The following is a 14,326-nucleotide window of genomic DNA, read 5'->3' as shown; positions in this document are numbered from 1 at the left end:
GGTAACACCTGCCCTGAGCAGTTCTTAGCCATGTTATCCAATGGGAGGTGGATAACATGGCTAAGAGCATTAGCTCGTAATGCATGAATATCGCTGACTTTTCAGCGATATTCATGCATTGCGGTGATTTTTATCGCATTTGCGATAAACCTTGGTAATACCAAGGTTTATTTGAGGTAAAAATCGCCGCAGCTCAGCGGTAAGTTTTTGTCTCTAACCAAGCAAAAGCGATAATTATCGCTATTGCTTGGTAATATGCCCCTAAATTTTTTAAGATGAATATTTTTAACATTGCTACATGGTATAGTCATTTTGATTATATTTAATTGTAAAAACGTACTTACAACTATTTCCAGTTTCTTCAAATGTCGAGAAGAATTTTGAAAGAGATGGCAAAGTATGCTGAAAACTGACACATAATAATATTTTAAATTTAGAATTAAGTTATGAATTATTTTTAAAAAAGCTATGTTTTCCTGTGTTATAATTCATACTTACTTGTTTCTAAGAAAGAAGTTGTATTTTTTTAGAAGAGTTGTTTCTTGTTGGAAAAGGTCAGAGTGTCAGGATTTACCGTCTGCTCTCTCTGGTAGTTCAATAACTACTGAATTCAAAATGGTGTCTTACTTGTATTTATAGGTTTTTGTGAGTGTCATGTTAATTTAGAAAAGCAGTGTTTTTCTTTCTTATTTGTTTGATGTGAAAACGTATAATTTTAATTATCTCTTTAAAAGTGAGTGTTTTATGCTTCGAATTGCGTTTTGTCCTTCATTTTGTTTTGAGTAGCTTGGTGTTTGGTTCATGAAAAGAGTTGTAGGACTCATTTTTAGCTTTGTTTCTAAAATGGCAGCAATGTTTATGTTTTGGTGATTTTCCTGTATGTGTTTCCTTTATGTTGTTATCATATTTATATGTTTTGAAAACCGTTTTTTGTACATTTATAAATCTGTTTATAATATTTGAATTATTTGTTTAATACTCTAGTATTTATTTTAATTCTCGAGTACTTTTTGTAGATGTGCCTGATATTCCTTAAAAATCTTGATAAATATTTTCTGTGTATTAATACACTTCCCCAACCAAAATCATTTTTATTTTGGCTTTCCATTAAAGGAGGTATTTTTGAATATTAAACTCATTTATTAAATTATGTTTATAATTTTTAATGTTGTTTTTAATTCGAGTATTTATTTTAATACTCAAGTATTAATTTTTTGAAATATAATGACATTTTTAATAATTAACATTCAGTTTTTTACTACATTGTTATAGACTTCCCCACTCAAAACCCCTATTTTCACTGCATCCCGTCCCAGGAGTTATTTTACAAAAAAAATATTTATTATTAATTTTATATGCTTTTGTAATGGTATGCGTTATATTTGTTTTCATTGTAATGGTACTTTTCATTTATAAATATTATTTCGCGTTGTGATGGTATGTGTTGTAAAATCGTTTGTTGTCATGGTACTTGCGTTGTAATAAATGCGTTGTAATGGTATGCATTGTAAAAACATGCGTTATGGTGTCATACATCCGACAGGATATCGTACCACTCTCATCCACTATTAGCTTATGTATATTATTCCTAGCTCTGTCGCCTTTGATCTTCTGTGCTAGGGTGGCCCCTGCCTTTTCACCATATTCGAAGTTTTCCATATTGTGAACAGCCCACTGGGCCCTAAGTATTTGATCTAATTTATCCCTATAGGCGAAGCTAAGACCCTCCAAGTCCTTAAGGTCTTGTGGCATATGTTGTGAGGTACAACTAGATCTAACCCTTTCCAACTTAGAGATCTCCTCCTCCACCTTTTTAAGTTCTGACCTGTCATCCCTAGTTTTGGAGCTTATCCAACTGTGCAGTACACCATGGGTATGGGCCTTAAACGCATCCCAAACATACTCCAATAATGTTGAACCTAGATTCTCGGTGAAATACACCATAGTTGATGTTTTAATAGTTCCTAATAACTCTTCATTCGACAACATTGCCCTTTTTAATGTCCACCTACGAACAGTTGTTGACTTCCCCTTACGATAAAGGAAAATTATTGGGGCATGATCTGACAAGATAGATGGAAGGATAGAGATATCCACCAAATGCTCCAAACATGACCTATCTGTAAGAATATAGTCTAATTTGGAAGAGTGGCCGTACTTTTTACTAAAGAATGTAAAACCATATTCACCCTCCTTCTTTGAGCTCCATAGATCAACTAACTCAAGCTCATGCATCATGTTAATGTTAATGCGTTGAGCTGCCATAGAGAGGCTGAGATTAGACCTGTCTTTGGAGGGATTAAGGAGAATATTAAATTTGCCACCCATTATTATTGGCATGGTAACTTCTGCCAGTATGGCTTGCACTTTAAGGAGACAGGCCGGATCATCAACATTAGGGCCATAATAGGACACTATGGCAAGTTCCACCCCCCCCCCCCATTGCCACCTGCACCAAAATCCATCTCCCAGATTGGTCAGTTAACGTATCCCTAATGGAGCTATCTGAGTTAGATCTAAATAAAATTGCTACTCCTTTATAATGCACAGTTTGCTCAGAGCAACGAAAACTCTCCACCCATTTATATTTACTAAACATGACTCTTGCTTTAAGATAGCCCAGATGAGTTTCTTGTAATAGGATAACCTGTGCAGAGGATTGCTCCAAGTATTTCATTATTAGCCTCTGTCTTCGGGGGCATCGAAGACCATTAACGTTCCATGACAGGAACTTTATTTCATTCGATGTCATTTTATTCCCTCCAACTTTAAACAGGCTAGAAGTATATTTCCACTGACAGCTACGGTGAAATAAAGGACGTTTTAAAAAAAAATTCTCCCGCTGCAACCCCACCCGTGCTCCCCCTGACACCCCCCCTCTCTCCCACCCGTGATCTCCCTTGACCCTCTACACCCATGGGGAACACTCCCTTTCTCTGGGCAATGCCCTTGGACTGAGGCCCCCCCTCGACGTGTGGCAGTAACTACTTGTTTTAGTCAGCTAAATTCTCAACTATACACCTTAAACGTTTGTCCTTTTAAAAAAATACAACAATGTCATAGCTTTTACTACATAAACTCACTAATCACTAATCACACCTTACCAACACTTACTCCTCCACCACTGCTCCCATCCCCGCTTTCCTCTCTGATTTCCTCTATTAGGGAATCGACTTCTTCTAATTGACGTATGTTATACATGTGGTTGCTCCACATTATACGTAACGATGCGGGAAATCTCAGTTGGGTCTTAGCCCCCAAAGCATTCAAAATCGTCATTCTCTTCCCCAGTTCCCATTGCTTAGTGGCCGTAATATGGGAAACATCCGAACGGATAAAAAAAGAAAATACAGTGGAGAAAGAACTGCATTTTAGCTGACCGGCTTTCAGAGCAAGCGACAGAATCCTCTCCTTCATGGCATATGTAAGGAAGTTAACTAAAATTTTCCTAGGGCGTTCTCTTCCTTGAACCCTCCTGAATGGATCGCGGTGCACCCTCTGAATATCCATACACATACATCCTCTGAGTCTTTCAGGATGGTAGCCTTCAGGAGGGAGACAACAAAGTTCTTTATATCGTTCCCTTCGAAATATTTCAGGACATTTAAAATTTTCAGGTTGTTCTTCCTTGAGTGATTTTCCAACCGCTCTATATCATCTTTCAAATCCTGGTTTTGTTTAACCATTTTATTCATCGAAGCAGAAGATGCACTCAGGGCTTCCTTTATTTTTGGTAGTTCTGCCTCAAGAGCGTCCGTTACCTCCTCTACTTTCTGAGCAAGTGCTTCGCAAGAGGCCTGGATAGCTGCCTGATTGGCCTCCTGCTGATGTCATCCTTCAGGCCTAACAGGATATCGGAGCGTCCCAGGGGGCCCAGGCATATCCAAAAAACCAGGTACAGAATGGACAGACTGGTCAGATGATAGGGGTAACAAAGAAGATTGATTAAGTAACTAAGGAAGTCTGTACATCTGAAGTTCAGGGTGAGACCCACCTTCTTTCACTAAAATTATTGGGGCGTCAAACCTGCTTAGTTTGCTGAATCTCTAATGCCGAAAATCTACTTGATAGTTTTACTGACGGGTGGATAGATACTATGTGGTCCTGCACGGCTGTCCACTTTACAATAGCAAAGGGCTCCGTGGAAAATTGGGTGCTTAGCTCACTAACCACCAAATTCAAGGCGGTACTGGAAGCTATAGTTGTAGTGACCAAAGTTGCAGCCGGAATAGAAGCAGTTGACATGTTTAAAGCCATGACTTTGTCCTTATCCATATCCTTTAAGCTATTATCTGTTCTATTATTCTGCCCAGACACCACAGTACTGGTGGAGATAACTTTATAGAAGAATTTCATTGAAGGCGTAATTTTAACTTTCGTACATACCCTAGGTTTTTATTGCAACCTTTTCCATTGCCTGGGGACATCCCCTCCGCTACAGAAGCACCTACTGCCTGGCTGGTGGTAGCCTTTACTACCACTATGGGAGGTGAAACAAATTTGGTTTCGTAATTAAAGCAAGGCTGCTAGGGGGCCTATTACGCAACGTGTACAGACAAACCACAGGCTCAGAGGGGGATATTTCGTTATCCGAACTCACATTCCTATCAGGGCTGCTTCCTGCTCCCTTCTCCATACGATAAATTAATTGGGGTACAGAGTTTTTTTTAAATATGCAATGCGTATTCCCTCGATAGTGGAAGGGGGCATATGTTATTTAAGGGCGCCTTGCCCAGCTCATTCGCCCGCTGCATTCGACACTGTGTCACATGACATACTAACTACTCGTCTACAACAGTTGGGGATTGGTGGCACAGCCCTGGCATGGATTAAATCTTTTCTTTCTGGACGGTCCCAAAGGGTACTGCTGCACTCATTTGAATCAGAGGACAAACCCCTTATGTGCGGTGTGCCTCAGGGCTCCGCCTTAAGCCCTCTATTGTTTAACGCATATCTGTGCCCGCTTGCCAGGGTAGTTGAGTCTTGGGGGTCAGGGTGGTCTCATATGCTGATGATACTCAGCTTGTTTTTTCATTCAGAGACCACTCTGACTCCCACTTCTCCAACTTTCGAAACTGCCTTGGCAACATCTGCTCATGGATGGCTGCTAATCATCTGGCCCTAAATACGGACAAAACTGAGGTACTTTTTTTTAGCCAGAAATCCGCTCCCCCTGCCACCTTATGGTGGCCTACTGTCCTGAATCCCCCGCCCAATCCAGTGCAGTCAGCCCGCAACCTTGGCTTCCTATTTGATAACACCTTGTCTTGTAAAGCTCAGGTTAGCAAAGTTACTGCCGCCTGTTTCTATAAGCTGCGCATGATCAGGAAGATCTTTCCCTATCTCCCCCAGACATCCCGTAAAACGGTTGTCCAGGCACTCATTACGTCACATCTTGATTACGCCAATAGCCTATATGCCGGCACCCCCCTTTTTCTTATAGACCGATTGCAGATCGTTCAGAACGCGGCAGCAAGGCTTATTGGAAACATCCCCACCCGTAACTCGGTCAGAGCTTATCGGGATGAACTACACTGGCTTCCCATTGCTCGACGTATTGAGTTCAAAATCCTGATCCTTGCCTTTCGGGCTATTCATGGAATTGGCCCGTCTTACCTGAGCAAAAGACTCAAGATATCTTCTTCTGTAAGACATCTGAGATCAAACAGCCTTCGCTTACTGATTGTTCCCAGATTTAGGCTTTCCCGAAGTGGTGGCAGAACGTTCACCGTTACAGCAGCCAAGCACTGGAACAGCCTTCCTCTGGACCTTAGGTTCATTGAGTCTGAGCAAATCTTCCGACGCAAACTAAAAACCTGGCTGTTCACCAAACGCTAATTATGGGTGCCTCTGCAGCCCCTGGTTTTTGGATGGTTTTGAACCTGGCAACCCTCTCTAGTGATTATCCTGTAATCTTAGCGCGGGGACACCCCTGCTGGGGGTAGCCGCGCACTTTATAAGCTTCTTAATAAATAAATAAATAAATTCACGCATCCTACATCACTCTCAGCTCCTACCTCCCCTCGCATTGGCTTGGAGTCCTGTAAGTCATGTAGAACCTGTAGGTCCTGTAATCCTGCTGTTTGCCGAGATATATGGAAAAAGGAAGTCAATACCGTACCCAAGAGCAAGCAGGATTGGAACAGAAGGGCCCGCCGTCTCCTCACTCTGGCAGCACCAAGAAAGTGACTACAAGGAAGCTCCGAAACCACCCCGCCCCTGCCGTCCTGCACCATCCGCACGTCCCATGCTTACATCTTCTCACCTTCCACAAACAAGTGTGAGGGGAGCAGGCAAGCAAGCAGGCAGGTAAGAAGGCCAAGGAATCAAACAAACATCAAGCTGGCATCTGCGAGAACGTGCAAATGAAAAGCATGGCAGGTGCAGGCAAAATGACGCAACTCAGCCCAGCTCCCAAGGTGCCATGGAGTTCAGCGGCAAAGGCAAAAACGCCTCCACACACGCCGCGCAAAAGTGCGGAGACCGGCAGAAACCCGCAGGCAGCCGTGCAGGGCAGCAGGGGGAGCGGCCGCAGGCACGAGGCGGTAACGTGAACGCAAGGGTGGGCCCAGAGCGGCAGCCCGGCAACAGCAGTACATGAAATCAGCAACCGGCAACATAAGGTGAGTCTAATAGGAGGTAGTAAGGCAAAAAACATTTCGGAAAAAACACCTCATAATCAAATCAAAAAGCGTCTCAGCAGATCATCAGGACATTTGTTTTACAATAGCCTACTGCAACAATCAATCCGCCTCCTCCACACGCCACACATCTCGGGAGTTCGGGAGCTCTCTGTCACGGCTGTTAGCTTCCGGCCGCCATGTTCCCCAAGATCAGGCCTTGTTCTAACTGTCAGGTAGAGTGTGAGTGAAGAGCTGCAGTGTATGCTTTTAAGGGGCCCCATAAGTCTTTTGGGTGGGATGATCTGGGCCAAGTGCTGGCGTATTGCTCGCTGTTTGTGCTGCAGTTCATTGAGGTATGTAGCTAGTCTTGTAATGTCAGTTCAGGTCTGCGTCCCCATTTAATTGCAATTTCTATTTTAGCAAGTAACAGCCTGGGAACGATAAATTTCTGAACCCCCTTTGGAAAGTTAACACAATAACCCAGCAATGCCTCCTCTGGACTGGGGGCTATTTCCAACTCCACCATTTTCCCCAATGTTTGAAAACTGCAGCCCAGAACATCTTAATGTGCCACAGTTTCAGGAAAGGTGGGCGAAGTCTGCGTGTTGTGCCCTGCATTTCAAACAACAGTGAGGATGGTGAGGGTCGATCCTGTGTGTAGCCTCGGGGGTAATGTAAACTCTCCACAGGAACTTAAAATGGATCAACCAATGACGACTATTCAGGGAGATCTCCCTGGTCAGACTACAACGAGGTGCTGCCCATTTGTCATCTAAAATAGGATGTCCCAGATCAGCCTCCCAGGAGGCTCTAATCTTGGTGTCATCAATTGGGACAATGTCCGCACACCCTGTACAGTCTGGAGGTCATGCGCTCTCCCCAGAACTCTCAATGATCATGGTGAGTGGGGCAAACTGTTCTTCTTCTAATGGAAAACCCGAGACAATTTCCCTCAGTGGTGAGTGAAGTCGATTCAGAATACATTTGTCCATAAAGGACGCTTCTCTAAACCTGTCCTCTTCCGAGATCGAAAAAACCTGTCCCCCCATGTAGACGCCCCCTATTTTAGTCATGCCATATTTGGAGAGGGTTCGCTGAACTATAAGTTCAACTGTAATTGGAATCCAGCGGTTGTTGATGATCGGTAGATCAGGAGAATATAACACCGGGGAACTCGTCATTTTATTCAGTTTCTGCCAGGCCCAGCTGGTGGTTGAGACCGTTTGTATGTCCTTTGGGTCTCGGGGAATACCCGTGGGCTGTACTGTTTTGACTCGGGTGTCAGGCAGGGCAAGGTCCGCTTTTGGGCAAAGTATGGGATTCTGACGTCTGGGTGGAACCAAGAGTATGCATAGCTGCATTGTGCCACTAAATAGTATAATTGGATGTTAGGAACCCGAAGCCCCCTCTGGCATAGGGTAGTGTCAAAATCTCCCACCAGACTCTAGGCCTCTTGCCCCCGCCAGGTCGACCTAATAAGGTGAGTGCGTAATGTCATGAAAAAATTATTTGTAAGATGTTTTTGGGGATATTATTAAACAGACACAGAAATGTGGGGAGAACCACCATCTTGATCAATGCCACACGGCCTGCAATGGAAAGAGGGAGTCGCAACCAATGCTCACCTAACAATTTGAGCTCATGGACCGTCTGACCATAATGCAACTGGATGATTCGACCTCTGTCTAAGTGGATATGAATCCCTAAATATTTGATAGAGTCTGTGCCCCAGTCAAGTGGAAACTCGCAGTCGTTAGGGGATATAACACTGACTTGTGCCAGTTAATCCCAAGTCTAGAGAAGCGACCAAATTGAACAATCTCTATAACAGCGATTCCAAGTTGGTCCGAGGTTAACGGACATAGAGTATAATGTTGTCTGCATATAAAGAGACCAGGAGGGGTCCAGTGCTAAACTGGAGCCATATATGTAGATGGTGCTCCTGGAATTGTCCTACCAGGGGGTCCATTCCCAGAATAAATAATAACGGTGATAAGGGGCAGCCTTGCCTGGTGCCTCGTGATAAAGCAAATGACCTGGACAGTGTGCCATTTAAGCATAATCTGGCAGTCTGACCGCAGTATAAAAGAGCTGTGACATCAATAACCCCCTGAGCATACCCATCCTGTGCATCACTATTAGGAAAAAGAGCCAGCCAAGATAATCAAATGCTTTTTCCATGTCCAGTAGCACTGCTGCGGCCAGAGCCTCCAAGTTGATTATATGCAAAACTGCAAACAGAGTTTGTAAGTTTAAGGAGGTGGATCTCCTGGGCACAAACCTCAGACTGGACCGGGGACATTATTCTATCCAGCAGCAGCGAGAGTCTCAAGGCAATCATTTTAGCTAAGATCTTATAATCCAAGTTGAGCAAGGATAGTTGTCTATAAGACCTGCATTGCAAGGGGTCTTTCCCCGGCTTAGGAAACAGGACTATAACTGCCTCTCTGAGGGAGGGGGCATTCTTTACGTTCTAATGCTTCATTGTAGACCTTGAGCAGTCGGGTGCCAATAGGTACTTGTATGTTTTGTAGAAATTGCCTGTGAAGCCGTCCAGGCCATGTGCGGTGGAGCCATTTAGTGGCTAAATTGCGCTAATGATCTCGTCTGAGGAAAGGGGCTCAGCAAGGAATTCCTGCATGAATTTTCCCAGATATACTAAAGCAATTTCCACCAAGTCGTTGTCCAGGTCTACAGGGGTGTGCGCAGGCCTGGATGCATACAGATTTTTGTTGTATGCAAGGAGCTCAACACAGCTCTCTACTGTGTCAGTGAGTAACTGCCTTGATGTAGAGTTAAGTTCAGTAATGTAAGATTTCCTGTATGGGGACCTCAGCAGCCACACCAATGTATGACCTGGCCTCTCGCCCTAGCAGCGAGCGGTGGTGTATTTACTTAGGAAATGAGTTTCCGTATCCGCGGCTTCCCTGAATTTAGTAAGCAGCATTAGGCGCCTTTTAGAACAGTCCGGAGTTGTAGATTGAAGTAGCTTGCGGTCTAATTCTTCTGACTGCGGCTCAAATTGGGCTAAAGTCCTCTTTAGGTCCATCAACACCCCGGCATGCTTGGCAATGTTAACTCCCCCACAATATTGGCTCTAAAGGCCTCCCAGAGTCCCACCCATGTGTCTACAGAACCAGTATTGAGTTCAAAATATTCCTCTATTCCTTCTCTAATCTCTGTGTGAAACAAGTCGTCGTTCAGGGCACGACCTGGGAATCTCCACTGGCACTCATGTCCCTCGGTCTGGGGATACTAACTTTAATTATCACTGGAGAGTAATCCAAATATGTTCTGGGGAGTATTGTGGTAGATTTATATCATGCTTGCAAACTCTGGGAGGCCAGCCAATAGTCTAGCCTAGTCGATGTGTTGTGTTGGGCAGAGTAGTGTGTGTACGAAGTGGTAGTTGTATGACCTTCTCCTGATATCCGAGAATTGCAATGTTTCACACAATTCCATCAGTGCCCGTCGGGATCGCGGTTTAGTGTCAGCTGGCATGGAGGAGCAGTTCAGAATGTGATTAAAAAGTAGGTTAAAATCCCTCCCGTGAGTATGCAGTCAGAACCCAGGCGTAACACTACCGAATATAAGCAATTGAAGTATTCAGGGCAGTCCGTGTTAGGACTGTATAGACAAGGCAATGTGACCATGTGCCCCATCAGTTCCCTACCACTATGGTGTATCCGCCTTCTCTGCCTCAATATGACTTGTATAAATGAAAGGGAAATCTTTTGTGGATCAAGATCACCGTCCCTCTGGCATATGTGCTGTAGTTTGAAAAGTATTGGTGTGGGCCCCAATATGTTGCGAAGTGTGTGATATCTGTTTTAGGCAGGTGAGTTTCCTGCAAAAATGCCACATATATTCGGTGTCTTTGAAGATAGTGGAGTACATGCTTCCCTTGCCTAGTATTATTGAGGCCCCTCACATTCCATGTAATCGTAGACAGGTTGGAGTGATCAGGCAGATTAATTAACATAGACAGGTGAATACGCCTAGCTGTAAATTCAGTATTGGATGCGTGGCAAAATGCTTCTGGCTACCATTTGCCATTGAACATACTGGTAATCAAGTTGCAATAAACAAATTCTGTTAATCTTCCCCCACCCCACCCAGCCTCGCGTCCCCAAATTATAACAAGATGAATCCAGTAAACATCTAAGTTGTGATTGCAAAAGTTCAAAAAAGATACATTTAGATCAAAAATACCAACATTGTCCTATACACTCGGGATAGGCAATGCCCCGGCAGTGCCCAGATTCATTTGCCTAAAACTATAATGTGATACATTATTCTCTCTCAACATTTACTGGATAAAGATGGGAGAGTAAGGCAATCCGACCAAACACACTAGGATAACTACTCATTAGGAAAGCGATCTACACTGGCTACGGAGCCACTGTGGGGAGGAGAGGAGCTAGTCCCAGCGTCTTTCTGCTGACTACCAGAGTTTTTTTAGGATCTGCAGAATTCCTGTACAACAGTGAGGGTGTTAAAGATGCAAGATCGCTCGTCTATGTTCACCTTCAAGCGTGCTGGGTATTGCATGCCATATCTAAGGCCTAAATTACAGAGAGTAGATTTTACACTGTTATATTTGCTGCACGCCTCTTGGACCATCATATTGATGTCTGGATATAATGGAATTGCCAAACTCTGCCAGGCAATATCACCTTGTTCTCTGGCCAGACGAAGTACTGTGTCTCTGTCTCGAACGTTCATTATTCGTGCAATAATGGGTCTCTGGGGACAACCAGGATTTAGATGCGGGCCTAAGGAGCGATGAGCATGCTCGACAACAAAGCCCAGCTGTAGCGGGTGGCTCAGTAAAGGGCAGTAAATGGGTTTTGGTCAAGACCGGTTTTATTCGCTGCAACAAGTGATCTGTACAAGTTCTTCTTAGGGGTGGTCTCCTCGGGGATCGGCTTCTCTCTGGCCGCTGTTTCCTGCGAATAGCCTCAGTCTTTATCCTTATCGGGCTCCACCGCGTTTCTACCGGGTCGGTCTCCGTCTTTAGGCCAGGGTCCGCCTCGGGGCAAAAGATAAGAAGAGGGTCTCAGTTGGTGACTACAATACACTTGTGAGGGAAAAGGAGTGAGGGATACCCGGTGCTGTTTACAAAAGCAGTCGGTACCGAGGGGAGGGAAGAAGTGAGGGGAGTAGTCCCGGGGATATGCGGGAAAGGGTTATTTGCACTAAGGACGGGTGCTTCACTTTTTCACCCACCCCGAGATACGGTCACGTACCTCTGTGAGCCACACGCCTCCAAGTCGCGTGTGGCTGGGCGGCTCATGGTGCCGGTGGCCTCCTGGCTCCTGCTCCGTCAACGGGTCAGTTTCTTCCTCCTTTCCTCCGATTGATGATGTTCCGGGTTCTCGTACTCCCTCCGCGATGTCTCTCCGTTCACTCCAGTACTCTCCTCTCCTCTCAGCGTCCTCCTCTCCACCCTGCACGCCGGTGAACAAGCACACCTGGCTATGCTGCACTTCCGCATTTACGGCTTGACGAGGCTCCTCCTCCTTCTCTGTCCGCTGCCAGTTAAAGGGCCAGTCCATGTTGTCTTCCTCGTCGCAGCTGTATCACTCCACCGTTCCAGTCTGCACCTGAGGAGGTGAGTGCTGTAAAGATAGGAGGGGGGGTCACATGATGAAAACCCTCTATGGGAGGCCCTTTCCATTGAGACCCCCTCGGGAAGGTCCGCCCCGTCACACCAGCAGTCTTTCCCCAAAATGTCTGTTAGTAGTGTTTCTACAAATAGATCCATTCGGCCAGTGTTGAATGATTCTGGAACCTCAAGTATACAGTGATTATTGCGCCAACTGCGTGCCTCTAAATCTTCGTTCTTTATAGCAACATCTTTCTAAATCTTCTCCATGCGCTCCAAGCGCTTAGTGGACTGAGCAGCTCCATCCTCAAGATCTGAAGTACGACCCTCCACAGTATCCAACCTCCAATCAGGTATATTATGTTTTGCCCCCGGCATGTCCAGACGCTTCTCCAACGAGTCAAACCTGCCATCCAATGCCCTGAATTCTGCTCTCTTTTCGGTCAAGAGGGAGGATTGAATAGCCGCAGATTAAGCAGGGGTGTTGGCTTCCTGGCCACCCTCCGCCAAATTTACATCCTTTTCCTGTGCCTTCTCTGCTGGTTTGCCAAATGTTAATACCCTTTGTTTAGGGTTTTTCCGGCCCAGCTCGTCTTGTCGAAGCAAATTAAGAAATGGCCTCAAGATGTAGTAGTGTAATGACAGAAGCAGCGTGGAAAAACAGGGCCTCACTGAGCTGAAAAAGGAAGAAGCACTACACTCAAACGAGTTCTGTGGCAAGGTGCAGTCAGGAGTGCACTTTCGAGATGACTGGGGTTAATGGTGTTATTGAGTCGGTTCATGTAGAGTTCTTGGTATCAACCACTTATCTCGAGTTTTTATTTGGCCTGCTAGATTATAAGCCAATGTGGGCAGAGTTTGGTTATAAATAAGATGATATTGTAGTATCAAGTCTCAGCAAGGCCTAATTGCGCCGCTTTAAAGCCCTCAACCATAGAAGTGAAGTTGGCATGGAAACTGGAATAGAAAAGACAATTTTATTAAGACCTCATGAGGTGGTACTACTTTTACACAGCACCCTTAGGCAATGCATGAAGTAGCACACCGCATGGAAGGCACATGGTCCTTTTATACCCACACAGGGGCTCAAAAGAAGGCGGTACACATGTTCAAATGAGTGGGAGGAGCCAACCATTGTCCACTTGGGGTAAACACATTCCCGACAGCGATGGATCAAAAACAGATGTGGCTCGACTGAGCATGCGTGTAATTGGCAGAAGCTAAATATAACTTGTTTCTAGGCAGATTACACATGAAGTTAACAAAGAGGTAGGACAGAGCACATGGTGAACACGAGGTAGCACATGGCATACAAAATGGCAGACAGAAATACAAAATGACTTCCAAAAACGGGAAGATAATAATGGAAAACTCACTGGCTTCAGCAAATGCTAACCTGCTCGCTGCCATTTTACGACAGACGACCCTTTTAGCATTTAGCTGAAGACAGCTGTTCATTAGGGATAATCTAAATATGTATCGTACACATCTATCAGCATCATTTCAGCAATTTCCTTCTGCTGGGCTTTCATTTCAGAGGCATTTCTTTTAATAGGGGTACAAGCATAAATACAAATGGAGCAAATCATACGACCACATTGTAGGAATACGCAACATGTAAATAATATTGTAATTACAAAGCATAGAACAGTCAATATCTTCCAACCCCAAGAGGTAAATAATGACCATATCCAGCTTGAAAATGTCCATGTAACAGTTTCTGGATAGATTTCTGCAGCAATTTTATGCAGTTTAGAAATTGCATCATATACTGAGGGCGAGTTATCGGGGATAAAGACACAACAACTACTTCCGATAATACGACATGCACCACTTCGATCAGCTAACATTACATCTAAAACCATTCTATTCTGAAGAGCAACAATTCTTGCAATTTGTAGCTCCGCTGTAATATTTCCTAATGCCATTGCGGTCTGATTTGCAACAGCTTCTACAACTCGAGTTAATCACCTTATCTTTCGACTGTTTAATGCAGCACCCACAAAGAAGAACAAACCTAGATTAAAACCAACATATTGCTGTAATGTAGTGTCAATCTGGTCCACTTCATCATTACTAATTGTTCTCTTAACTC

The sequence above is a fragment of the Lissotriton vulgaris genome, chromosome 10, assembly GCF_964263255.1.
Source record: "Lissotriton vulgaris chromosome 10, aLisVul1.2, whole genome shotgun sequence".
Classification (NCBI taxonomy): Eukaryota; Metazoa; Chordata; class Amphibia; order Caudata; family Salamandridae; genus Lissotriton; species Lissotriton vulgaris.
The sequence above is the reverse complement of the archived record's forward strand: the minus strand, read 5'-3'. Positions refer to the sequence as shown.